The sequence below is a fragment of the Phoca vitulina genome, unplaced genomic scaffold, assembly GCF_004348235.1.
Source record: "Phoca vitulina isolate PV1807 unplaced genomic scaffold, GSC_HSeal_1.0 scaffold9, whole genome shotgun sequence".
NCBI lineage: Eukaryota > Metazoa > Chordata > Mammalia > Carnivora > Phocidae > Phoca > Phoca vitulina.
Window position 1 is genome coordinate 21,564,977 of NW_022589712.1, and position 12,603 is coordinate 21,577,579.

Below are 12,603 nucleotides of genomic sequence, written 5' to 3' on the forward strand. Positions count from 1 at the left end.
ATAGGAAAATTACCGTGACCCTGATCATTGATAGACTCTCACCCCCATAAGTATTAACTTGTAGATAAGAAAGCAGTAAGCATAGCACTTAGGTTTTATAACTTGGTTGCTCTACTCTCCGTTTCTGGAAGTAATTTCATGTGACATCATACCAAAGTAGGGAGGGGTGGAGGGTGGAAGGAAGTGTAGGAAATCAAACCACACTTTTTCATTTTAGCAGTGAGGCATATCTTTGTCTACATTGATAGAAAGAACTACATACAGGCCAAGGAAGTAACTTCAGTTAAAAACCGTGTTATTGCTATGTCTGTTGAATCAGATAACTCCAGCTCCATGATCCTCCATAAAAGAGCCTTTTCTCAGGACCAAAGACTGCTATAATACCCAAGAAGAATCAGGTCAAATGCTTTAAGAGTCGAACCTTCAAAATAGGTTTAGGGATCAACATATATGAGGTGTTTGTATTTGTGTGTGTGTTTATCTCCATCAGCAAACTTCCTTGTAGAAAGACACCAGATACTTCCCTCTCAGATGGCTTCCCGTCCATCCAGACTGACCAAATAAAGCAGCCCTACTACCGGCTTATCTAGTCATTGAAAGGGAAACATCCTCCTTATTCATTAGATTGAATTACAGGAAAGTCTGTTCTGAAATATAGATTTATAATTACCTTCACTGGGTGTGCTTACTGTCAACAAGTTCTGCCTCTCAGGCTACTTTTCTCACAGTAGCCTTGTCTTTGGGGGGAAAAAAACCGCAGTGAAGCAAAGGAGTTTTGTTGGTTTGGTTTGGTTTGATTTTTTCGTGGGTTTTTTTTTCCCCCCTTGGAGTTTTTGGTTTTTGTTTGCCTGTTTGTTTGGGGCCTTTTAATGATCTTTTCTTGCTCCTTAGAAGCCCCCCACCTCTTCTCCACTTCACCCTCAACCCTGTTCAGGGACTCGTTTCCTTTTCCCAAAGGATAGTGTTTGTGTTTGACACTTTTTAAAAGGTTCTGATGATCCACCTAATTTCTGCCTGAAGCTGTGAGGTATTTGTACTTGAATTGGGATCTCTGGAAAATAACTGCAAGTACGTGAGGGCTCCTTGCTTCCCAGGCACGCGCGTGAAGCTCTTTACTCAAATTAATTCATTTAATCCTCAAAAGGCTCTTGTGCTGTAGGTACAATTATTGTCTTCGTGTTACAGGTGGGGAAGCCGAGGCCGAGAGAGACCAAACAAATTGTGAGAGGTTTCTAAGTGGCTCCAGGGCGCACCTGGATTTGAATCTGGGCCTTCTGACACCGTGTCCCATGCCCTTCACCACATCATTGCACAGCCTCTCCCCAGGGAAGGCTGCCGTCAGACCTTGAAGGCGGGTTTCTGCAATGTAGGGATATGGCACTAGGGCATGTTGACGAGGAGAACTTTTTGATCTTGGCATTCCTGAACTCATATTCTGTATATCAGTGTCTACTTATGGAGCGTGGATGTGGTTTTTCTTTTCTTTTTTTTTTTTTAACCTTTTGATTCTCCTCCCTCCCCCCCCACTCTAGGATTGCTCTCACGTCTGATGTGGCCTCTGTCTCACGTCACATCTAACACTCCTCTGGACCTCAGACTGACAAAGGTAAGTATGTCTCTGCTAAGCCGGCGGACTTCTGCCCCATCTGCTCTCCCGCGCTCAGTCGTGAGTCTGTATTCTTGTTCTTTCCTCTGGTACGGCACACACCCAAGCCCTCCACCTTTCCCACAGTAGAGGGGGTTATGTTCCAGAAAATGCTCACGCTCAGAGAATTTGCACTTGAGGAACTTCAGGCTTTGAAGGAAAAATAGGGTTGAGGGATATGAAAGCCTATTTTTCACTCTTTAGAAAAAATCAAGAGAATATGCAAAGAACTTCATTGATATTTATATCCATTTAGAAATAAGGGATATTATACAACTGATTTTTATTTATCATAACTTGCTTACTGGAAATTTGTGGTCTCCCTCTCTTACATTTTAAAAAGATGTTTTAAAATGATCTTAAAAACAGGTAAATAAATACTGAGGGAAAATTTGGGGGTTTTATCCTGCATTTAGAATCATAGTGAGTCTGTTGTATATGTTACAATTCAGTTTCTAAATCATGCTCTTAAAACCATAATATGAGGTGATTCTCAATTTGTATCTGTTCTGTCCAAATTTCCTAAAGTTATGAAATGGGGAAATAAGTGGGCCTCTAAATCCAGTGTTTATCTGAGAGAACTTATGGTTGGCAGGATCCTCAATATTTATCAGAAGTTTTTATTTCTGATCATTTTCCACCATACATATGGAGATTATAATTTGTTTTAACCACCTATTTCAAAATAGCAACCTCTAATTCCAGCCTTATATTTCATATCCAACGTTTTGGTGTTTTTTTTTTTTTTTCCTTCCCCTGTAACATGTATTAGTTCTCTGTTTAAGACGCCCCTGCCTTCCTCACCTAACGCTACCCTCCCCCTGTTTTGGAGCTTCAGTGCTTACAGTGTTGCTTAACCACAGTTCTTAGCTTCTCTCCACACTTTTCTTTTTTTTGCAAAATGTCCTTGACTGTAATATGCCATATTTTTTTTTATTCCAGTGTTCTGTGTAAGTTTTCTTATATTACATCTTACACTTGGATTTTTTTTTTCCTAAGCCTCTCACTAGATAAGTCACTTCCCAATTTATTTTGCTCTGGGGGCTGACTTCTGGAAGGTTATTCACAGCTGCCTGAGGTGGAAAGCCGGAGTGAAGAGGATATTAGATATAAGGGGGTGTGTGTTTAAATTTCTGTTCTCCAAGTGATTCTAACTGAAACTAGTCCACTTCCCCAACAACACATTCAAAAGAAAAATTTAGCAAAATCCAAAAATGCCACAATCACTTCTGTATGTCATTTAGGTCACTTTATGATACCTGTAAGACCAGTTCGTGCCAGGCACCATTGTAATTGTTTTCTCAAGTTAAACATGATATGGTCATGTGAAGCACAGCAATAATATTACACTGTTTAAGAAGTTAGGAATCTTTCAAATACATGACATACAAAACTTCTGAAGCATGCAGGAAATAATAGAAATTTCTTTCACAAGCACATATTAATATGCAAATGAAATCGTGCCATGATGATCCAAATTAAAGATTATGGAAGTGAATCAATCATGTATGCTCTGTCACGTAGATCATACTCTGAAACAGGTTATTAGTGTTTTCTAATTGGGAACTTACCCAGCCTGTAAAGTCGTTCTTGATACTTATTAACAGGCTACATCTACTTTGCATGTATACTTTAGACCCTGCAGCATTGTGCATCTGTATGTACGTCTGTAATGTATAATCTCGTAACAGCCCTGCAAAGATCTATGTCCCCGTAAAGGGAAGCCAGGGAACTTTCCTGAGATGGCACACCGGGCAAGAAGCAGGGCCAGTGTTCAAACCTGGACCCGTCTGACTCCAAAGCCAGGGATCTTTCTGCTCTACCACACCATTTTTCTAGATTGTATCTAGACAAGTACTATCATTTGGTTGACGTTTTTTTGAACTAACTGTAGGGACACAAGCTAGTGTTAAGTAGAGTATGCTGCTGACGCGGTAGAATAAGACAGTAAAACACGGTGTTTTATATACACTTCTGCCTAAGAAAAGTTTATCATTAAAATGTCTTTATTAAAAAAAAAAAGTCTTTATTTTCTGACTCCCTGAACAAACAAAAGGCCAAAATGAAGGCAGTTTAGAGATGAAGGGAGTTGGGGGGGGCGGTGTTCATAATATAGGATAGTATTGAATATTGTTAAAGTTAGTAAATTAAGCACATTTCTCTACCAGCGTGTTTAAAATAGCACTAGGAGCTATGCATGTTTATACTATAACGAAGTGTACTTTATTTGGGGAATCATTTAATTGATCCATTATGTGGCATTTACCAAGGTAATTTTTTCCTTTTTGTTTGAGCACAGGAATTAAAAGTGATTCATAAAACAGACACACACCCACACAATCAACATAAAATAAATTAGAACCACATTAAGATGATCATCATTTTATATTGTTTCCCTAAAATGGTTCTCACTTGCCCTGTATCATCAACTCCGTAAGAGTGTTGTGAGTTCTGGTTCAGGGAAGATTTAGAACTCCCTGTGAACAGTTCATTTTATGGAGAAACTTCAGGGCGCAGTTATTACATTTATTCTTTTTGCGCACATTTTTTGGGTGGTTTCTGGGGTTTTTTTTTCCCCCAAAGTTACTACGATTATATTGATTTTAATGTATACGCTGGATTAGTCCGGGAGCATAATCTTTACGTCTGCTGTCAGGTCTCTTTCTGTAACATAAACCTGAGCACATTGCTCTCCTGATGACAAACTTTCAGTGGTTCTGATGAGTCAGGACTCTTGGTTGCCACTGACAGAAACTCATGGGACTGCGGAAGAATCCCCAACAGCCAAGTGACAGGAGCGTATTTGCATGTTAGAAGAATCCCTCTGACAGAAGCACTGTGATTAGAATGAAGGGGAGCTGCTCCAAAAAAAAAACAAAAACAGAGACCGAGGAGCCAGAATGGACCTCAGTCTCCACTATGTAGAAATGTCCCTTGGCCCTGACCTCACTGATTCAAGCTCTTTACTCACCAGGCTGGGAGTAGGTTTAAGGGAAGCCACATGAAAACTGAATTTTGGCCAATAAAATGGGCTCGTCTTCCATCCTCCGGCACACCTCTCCACCCTTTTCCTAGCAAGTTTCTAGGCACCACAGATTGGAGAGTAGTCTCCTGCACATCGTTGCCCATGTTGGGTGATGAAGGTCAGGGACAGGCCATGGGAATGTTCACGAGCTGCTTGCTTCTCTCTTCCCTTCCGGGCCTCACCTATCTGGCGTGAGCAGGGAAGTAAGTGTCAACAGAGGCCAGATCCTTGTGAGGCCAGAGTGGCCCCACACTGTGGTTGCTTTGCTTTCCCACACCTCTGCCTGCTTGCTCAACACACCCTCGCTTCCATGTTTACCGTCTATGAGTTCTCTTCTTGAGTCCAGTTTCCTACGGAATCCTCATCTTCCCAACAACCACAGCCAGGAGAGCCTTAGCCCGCTCTGCCTCTGTGACAGGGCACTTGCTCCCCGGGGAAATCCTCCCCCACGCCCCAGTTCCACCATCCCCCTGGAGGTGCCCCACTTGCCGGGCAGACTGGGGGCCTGGGTGGCTGGAAAACGGGGTTCCCTGGTTGCTGATTCTCATCAGTCTGAAATTCTTCTGGCCAGGGCCCGCTGTTCTGAAAATTCTGATCTCTGCAGGATGGCTGGTACAGCTGGGCTTGTCTGGGAACCTCTCTAGTTTTTGTCAGGGCTTTCGGAAGCCTCTCCCGAAGGCCTCTGATATTCAGCCACAGGACTGAAATGGAATCTGCTTTGAGGATGTGTGACTGGCCTCAAAGTCTGAACCCCTCTTCGATGTTTCATTTGGTGCCACAAGTACCTACCATTACTGCAGCATCTTTGAATGAACACACTTGTCACACTAAGGGCTTACATCCTCTCTCCTAGGGTAGGACTCTCCTCTCCCCCGAGCTGCTCAGTTTGCCGCACATGCTCATTTCCATCGGATGCAAATGAGCCGTCCCTCTCCCTGTCCCAGCTTGCTGCCCTGTGAGGCCGGGCCAGGCTTGGGAAGCAGGGGTGTCCTGTGCCTGAGCCCAGCGGCACTGGCCCCCCTCTCTCCTCTTCCGGCTCGACGTCCTCACTTCCTTTGGTTTTTAAGCAATTCACAGTGTAAGATGAAGGCCTTAAAGACCACTTTCTCTGCCTCTCCCTTTCTAGGTATTTGCGTAGGAATCAGAGGAGTTAATCTTGTGAGTAAACTCTCCACATCTGCACGGGTTTCCTTCCTTCCTCCTCTATCTGCCCGGGGGCTGTGAGCACAGGACTGCCCCCAGGTCACCGGTGCCTCTGCAGAGACCACGCTCCTCTCTGTGGCAGGGGGTTGCTGTTTTTGAAAAACAGTCTGGCTCCAGTTGTAGCAGTTGAGGCTAGTTGGTAGCACAGATGCATGTGGCACATGAGGCTGAGGTCCTTGGCACCTTCCGGAGGCCCCCCCGCCAAGTCTGAACCTCACCACACAACTTCAGGTATGCAGGAAGTCTTCCTTTTTTATTCCCTGTAACTGATTCAGAGTCCAGCCCCCATTCAGCTAACCTACAGGGAAATTTCATCTCTGTCATTTTTAAGTGTCTCCCTTTCCCTCACGGGGTGTGTCCTAGAACCCAGAGATTTCCATGGCACCTGCTAGGTGAGGGACTGGCTCGGACCTTCTGTGTGTCGTGGCAGCGGGCTCCGCAGCTCTCTGCCTCCGGCCCACGAGCGGAGGCTGGGAACCTTGCCCTGGGTCGGGGTCTCCCTGAGCTCAGCGCACACCCTGTCCTCCCGAGGGCTCTGCCCACTACCCTGGGGAAGAGAGCTGTGCAGGGGCCACGGCGCGAGAGGCTCTTTCTCTCACCTTCGTGTGTGCCCTCTCCTGCCGTCTCGGGATCTGGGCAGAATCTCCTCATTGGGTTTAGAGGTTAACAAAGACAGCCTGCCTCTGTCGTCATCTGGGCTAAAACACAAGGAATGACAAAAGCCTGCCACCTGTTTTAAATGAGCTAGAAAGAAAAGCCGTTGGGAGGACAAACAAAGCAGAATTCCAGAGTCATCCTGCCCTGCTGATTTGGAGGCTGTAATGAAGGCAAAACATGGTCCAGACAGTGGTAACTATGGAAATTAAGGAGACACATTTGAGAGACAGGAAGCTCACAGAATCTGTATAGCTTAGTGAGTGGGAAAAATCTAGGATGACTCCAGAGTTTCTGACTTGGGAGAGTCTGGGAAGTGACGCAGTAAAGAGACTGCCCTGTTGATAATGTGGACTCTCATACCACGTGCTCCGGAAGCCAGCCCTGCTGTCTGCTGGTCACGTGCCCATGGGCAAAGTAGTGCCACTTCTAAGCCTCAGTTTCCCCATCGTAAAATGGGGCTAATAGCTCTTACTCATATGGTTGTTAAGGGCGTGTTAAGTGATTAAAATGGCCACGACCTGTGAGCATCCAGGAAATGTTGGCTCTTAGCACCCAGTGGTGCTGGTACCTACAACCGGTGATGCTGGAGGGGCCCCTGCGTTAGAACAGGCGACCTTCAGGGCCGTGAGACCTCCAGGCTGAGAGGTGGTAGGTGGATTCATCTGGACTTTTAAAGTTCAGGATTGAAGATGGAGATTTGGGAGGCCTCTGACTTCAAGGAGGAGTTGAAACCCTGGGTTGTGAGTGGGGGTCCCCCAGCAATTGTGCATGAACGTAGAGGGCCAGGTGTCAGGCCCACACATCTATTCAAATTCTGAGGGACCCTTTGCAACTCACTCCTCCGTGCCATCTTTAAATTGACTTTGTTGTTTTGAGATAAATATGAATGTCCCATTCAGGGTCTCTACTTCCGGAGGTATAATTTCATTGTTTACTCAGTGAAATAAGAGTGGGTTGTCTGTTATCTCCCATATTGGGTGGGCTCCTTTCTATCTGGAATTACAGTCTTTAGAAAATAAAATTTAAAAAAAAAAAACCTATTTGAAAAGCTTTTCAAACACAAACCTTGCACATCTTCAATCTAGAGGAGTCTTTCACTGAAAACTAAGGCAGAAATCCCAGCGTTTGGGGCTTGCCCAGTTCTTTCCCACTCAGATCATGAGAAATAAAAAAGTCAGTTTGAAGAATTGACTTAAGAAAATTCAGGAGTAGCCAGAAGTGAGTGAGCTGAAACTGGAGGGAAATCCCTTTGTTTAATTTGGGTTTCAGTGCATGCTCAGCAGGCAGCTAAACCAGTACATTCATAGAGAAAAGGGCACGTTCTTAAATGCGGCTCCCAGAAGCAAATGCCTAGAAAGATGTACTGTGCCAGCAAAAATGCATTCTAGAAACCGTATGCTCTAGATTCAGGAGATTTTACTGTTTGTAAAGTCATCAGTGAGTAAGCAGACATAAACAGATTATCCCCCCCCCCATATTTTCCCTTTTATTTAAAACAATTAACTCTAATCTGTTTACTGTGTGCCAATCCCCATTCCTAGAAAAATGTGACTTTTCATGCTACTCTGGAGCTCAGAAATATGTATATTTAGGAGTGTTTAATGTTATAGGGTCATTTTTACCATATATATATATGTATATGGTAAAGATTATATATTTTATATATATATTTGAAAGATTAAAACCTTTTTCTCTGATTTTGAAGTCTGAATTCTGACCTGAAATGCAGCCTGCGAATAGCATCCTGTCAGACTTAGATGTGTTTTTTTTCCCGTCTCTTCTCTGCTTGATTACATTGTTGCACCCTGCACACGGTTTTCCCCAGGGCCACGCATGCTTCCAGGTTCTCTGCTGCATTGTTAACTATGTGAGCGTTACTGGTCGGAGATGGCAGGTGGGAGAGACAGAGGAACTTGGCCTCCTCCCTGCCAGACTTCTCCTCTTTCACTGGGGCTGCTTACATTGAACAGCTGAAGAATAAGCTCCTGTGTGAGCCCTCGGAGGCCAAGGAGTATTGTTGGATTCAGAAAGGAATTGCTTTCTTTTAGTGATAATTTGAATATTTTGACAATGAAACTAAGCTACTCCACTGCCTGGTTTGCGTACCTCATGTCATGTGCACCCTTGCTCGTGAAGCAGGAGAGAGCTCCCGCCTCTCTGAATTCACAAATTGGTATTGTCCATTGGTGAGATGGGTAGGAGCAAAGGAAGAATCATCCAGAAGAATTTTACTCTCTTGGCTCAGTGTTTTTTAAAGTTCTTTAAAAAAAAAAAAACAAAAAACATACAGGCCTTTGGAGGCTACCCAATTAAAGCACCATGATAAATGTTGGGTGTTTGGAGAAGAGAGATGGGCCGTGAGATGATCTGTGAGGTGTTTATACATGCAAAACAAACTCTTGATGATTCAGAGATCCTACTTACCTCCAGTTTTAACCTTCCAGGCTTTTTCCTGAATTGTGATGGGTTATTTTAAAAATCTAGTTGTCTAAAAATGATCTTAATTTTTCCATTTTTAACTTAAAAGGATGTTCTCCTACAAAATAAATGGGCATAGTCTTTTTTGATCAAACTAAGAGAAGGACACAGGCAACCAAGTGAATAAATCACATAGGTGAGATCTGATTGGCTTTGTTTCGTAATAGATTTATCTTTGTGCTGGTTAAGAAAATCCTAAAAAGCTTTCCCCTGTGAGGACTGACTGGTTGGAATAGTCCTAAATTGGAAGAGGCCAAGTTTTATAATTAATTGGTGAGCAGAGGTAGTGGTTTCCGCATGCTCACCAGGGATCAGTGATGCAAAGCTGGCTGCAGGGCTGGGCTCTGGAAGGCTTGGTGAAAACCTAGACTGTCAGGGCCAGAGTGATGTGATGTCCGTCTGTGCGGCTTTGCACTGTGGCCTTAGGAATCTGTATTTTAAAAAGATTTCTCTGGCAATTCTAGTGCATAGCCAGCTTCGGTGACCACTGAACTGTGCGTTCAATTTAGAGACCTCAGCCTTTTCCCCCTGCACATCTGGTGAATCTATATGTTTATTTGAAGCTCTTGTTGAAAATGAATGCCTACTGGTTATTGCTGACTTTTTTCAATTCAGAATTTGTTTCAGGTTCTGTCATTGCATAGATTTGCATACCTGTTTTATGGTATTCTAATACTGTTGATTTAAAAAAAATACCATTTCCTCTGTGTGCTATTTTGAATATTTTATGTAAACAGTTTCATGGCTCCCCCCACCCCCCACTTGGCAGAAAGCAGGGGAAAACTTCAGGGTTTTTTTAATCCGGTTGCAAGTAGGACAAAAGATGTAATATAAATACTTAAAGATCTTCTTGTGCAAGATGACATCGGATTGAAAATCCTTTAAGTTACAGCATTATGAACTTTATCATACTTTTTAAATATATCAGATGATCTAAATGTTTAAGACTTCGGCCATCTGGTAGATCGGAGATATTTAAAAATTAACGGTGGTGTGGCTATTGAGGTGTCCTACCACAGGATACTAAAGTTTAAAACTGGTCTGTCGTCTATGAAAATGCATGGAAAGGGCAGTCAGAAATCTGTAGACATGATCAGGTGTGTGTACGTGCCCCTGAAGGGAAGCCCAAGCTGCAGCCTGGTTGGGGGGAGGCTTCCCTAGCTTCATTCACTGAAGATGTGCAAGATCTCTTCCTACAGGTTTGAATCCTCAGACAAGCTCCTGAGAGGACTCCACGACCATCGGGAAGCTGGTGTTTCCTGTCGCCGAGCAGGTATGCAAACAGTGGTAGCTTCTTCAAATTCTGTCTGTCTGGGCGTGTGTATTAACCATTGACTTGGAAGCACATAGTACAATTAGTCAAGGATGTGCGGGAGCCTCCAGGTCCTTCACCAAGGTTCTAGTGGAGAAGAAATACATTCTCCCTTCAAACTGCCAAATATCTTCGAGCAGCAGTCTTCTAACCTTTCCTTTTTGCCAAAGCATGCATGTGCTGAACAGCCCAGGGAGTCAGATGCTGCCGCTGGCAACCTGTCCTGTCCGCCACCGGCCCCCACCCACAGCCAGAGACGCAGCGGCCGCTCTGTGGCGTTCTCTGCAGACTTCCCTGTCAGATCAAACGTTCTCAAGCCGCCCCTGGCCTAACTGGTGTGCCCGAGCTGTGTCAGGGGCTTCCCCCTCTTTGAGGCACATGCTCACTGACCGGCCTGAGGAAGATGCTGGTCACATACGGGTTGTCCCAGATTCCGAGGCTGTATTTGGAGATACTGTAGTAAAAGCCGAAGCCTGGTGCTCCTGTGGTGTGACTGGGAAAGATGGCAGGGTATGGGTGGGAACAGCACTCAGCTCAGAGCACCCGGGTTTGGCCCCTGCTCGTCGTCAGCTCAGGACCAGTAATGCTGTCACTGGACGCGGACCCTCGCGGGCACCCACTGTGCGCCGGGCACTCTGCTGCGAATGGAACAGCCCCTGCAGCGTCTCCTCAGTCAGGGCCTGTGGGCAGGGACTGTCAGTCTCCGCACCTCAGTCTCCTCATCTGTCAGATGGGGATGAAGATGCCCTTCTCTCTAACGGGGCCTCAGAGGGCTTAATGAGTCTGACGGAAATAGACTGTCATTTTGCTAAATATTTGGGTGCCCTTTGAAACATAATCGGACTAAAAAATATTTTGACGTATGGGCCAAGACATTGAAATTCATCCCAACATGGCCAGTATATCTAGTCGGAACGGAGAAAGGCCCTCGCAGCTCCAGGTAGGCAGGGGAGCGGAAATCTTGCCCTTGTGTCTTCTGTTTCCCGTGTGATGGACGCTGGAAGGCTAGGCATGATAACCAGGAAGAGCCTGGAATGTGTCAGCGCCGGGTTGCTGGCGAGGCTGGTAGGGGGGCGGCTTCCACACCAGGCAGCGTGGGTCTCAGGAGCTGCGCCGGACAAGCCCAGGCAGGGTGGCCAGTCCAGCCAGGCGCCCGGTGAGCCAGAAAGGAGGCGCGGCTTGGGACATCGCTACAGGTTACTGGGAAGGAGCAGCAAGCATGCGGCGGGGGAAGTTGGGCTCATTGTAAGCAAGGTGCCTGGCCTCGGGGGGCGCTGGGAGCACAGCCCCGCACTGAGAAGCCGGGGATGGGCTGCAGGGGGGACCACACATGTGGATGGCCAGGACAGCTCCTTAGAGAGTTCACATTCCTCCCCATTGAGCTGGGTATGATTGTAATGGTTTGTTAAACAAACAAAGGACCTAAAGCTGTGAATGGGGGGAGAGAAAAGACTTAAGGTGAAAAGGAGAGGCAGCCCTGCTTGCCAGCGCCCCTCTCTTCTGAAGCTTTCGCCCCCGCCCCCCGTTTCCCCCGACATTCCTTTCTCCCTTTCAGGGAAGCCAGTGCAGGAACTGGGACGAGTTGCCTTGTCTCTCCAGTGCCCTTGCCTTTGAAAATGGAAACTGATGAAATGCATAGCATCTTAAAAAGAAAAAAAAAAATAACAACTGGGTCATTTTCAAGGACCAGTGATAAATACCTTTATATTTCAATTTAAGTATTTCTGGATGAACCATTTGGTCAGCATCATTTGACTCTATTGGATGTGGCATGGAAAGGCAAAGAGAACATTCTCGCTCCAACATTGGGTAGTCATTTATCTGATGGATAGGGCGTGTGCCCTCCGAGGTGGGCCGCCGTGCTTCCAGAAGCAGGGGACTGAGCGTTGGAACAGGCGCAGCGATTTTACCTTTTTCTCTTAAGTATGTACACAGTTCAGAGTAAAGTGAGTTCTGGAAGCTCATTTGTTGAAAAAGCTTAGGGGGAAAAAAGAGTAAGTTGTCATTTACCAATTGCCAATTATATCCGTGTCCACTTGAGTAATCAGATTTTGGATCTCAGGCTCATTGCGTGTAAAAAAGAACCACGTAGAGTTTCAGGACAGTACTTTTAAACCTGTGGTTCCCTCAGGGAGTTGTCCATGGGGGAGATGGGTAAGTGAGTACTTGTCACTTTTTTCCTGTGTAAAGGAATCTGTTGATGGACGTGTCCTCGCTGTCACTGGCCCCCGCGCCCTCTGGGACAGCCCCGCCTCCTCTCCAGGCCCATCTCCTGCACCTCCC

General features: G+C 45.5%; 1 protein-coding gene across 6 annotated transcripts in view; it reads left to right on the plus strand.

Moving 5' to 3' along the window:
• PLAGL1 (PLAG1 like zinc finger 1) overlaps positions 1 to 12,603 on the plus strand; it is a 109,551-nt gene that overhangs the window by 76,816 nt on the left and 20,132 nt on the right. For 5 of the 6 annotated variants that reach the window (XM_032407738.1, XM_032407743.1, XM_032407744.1 and 2 more), the window contains one exon: positions 1,533 to 10,281. The gene's annotated coding sequence lies outside the window, so the exon portion shown is untranslated. The remainder of the gene's footprint in view (positions 1 to 1,532; positions 10,282 to 12,603) is intronic. The other variant, XM_032407740.1, reaches the window with a different exon arrangement.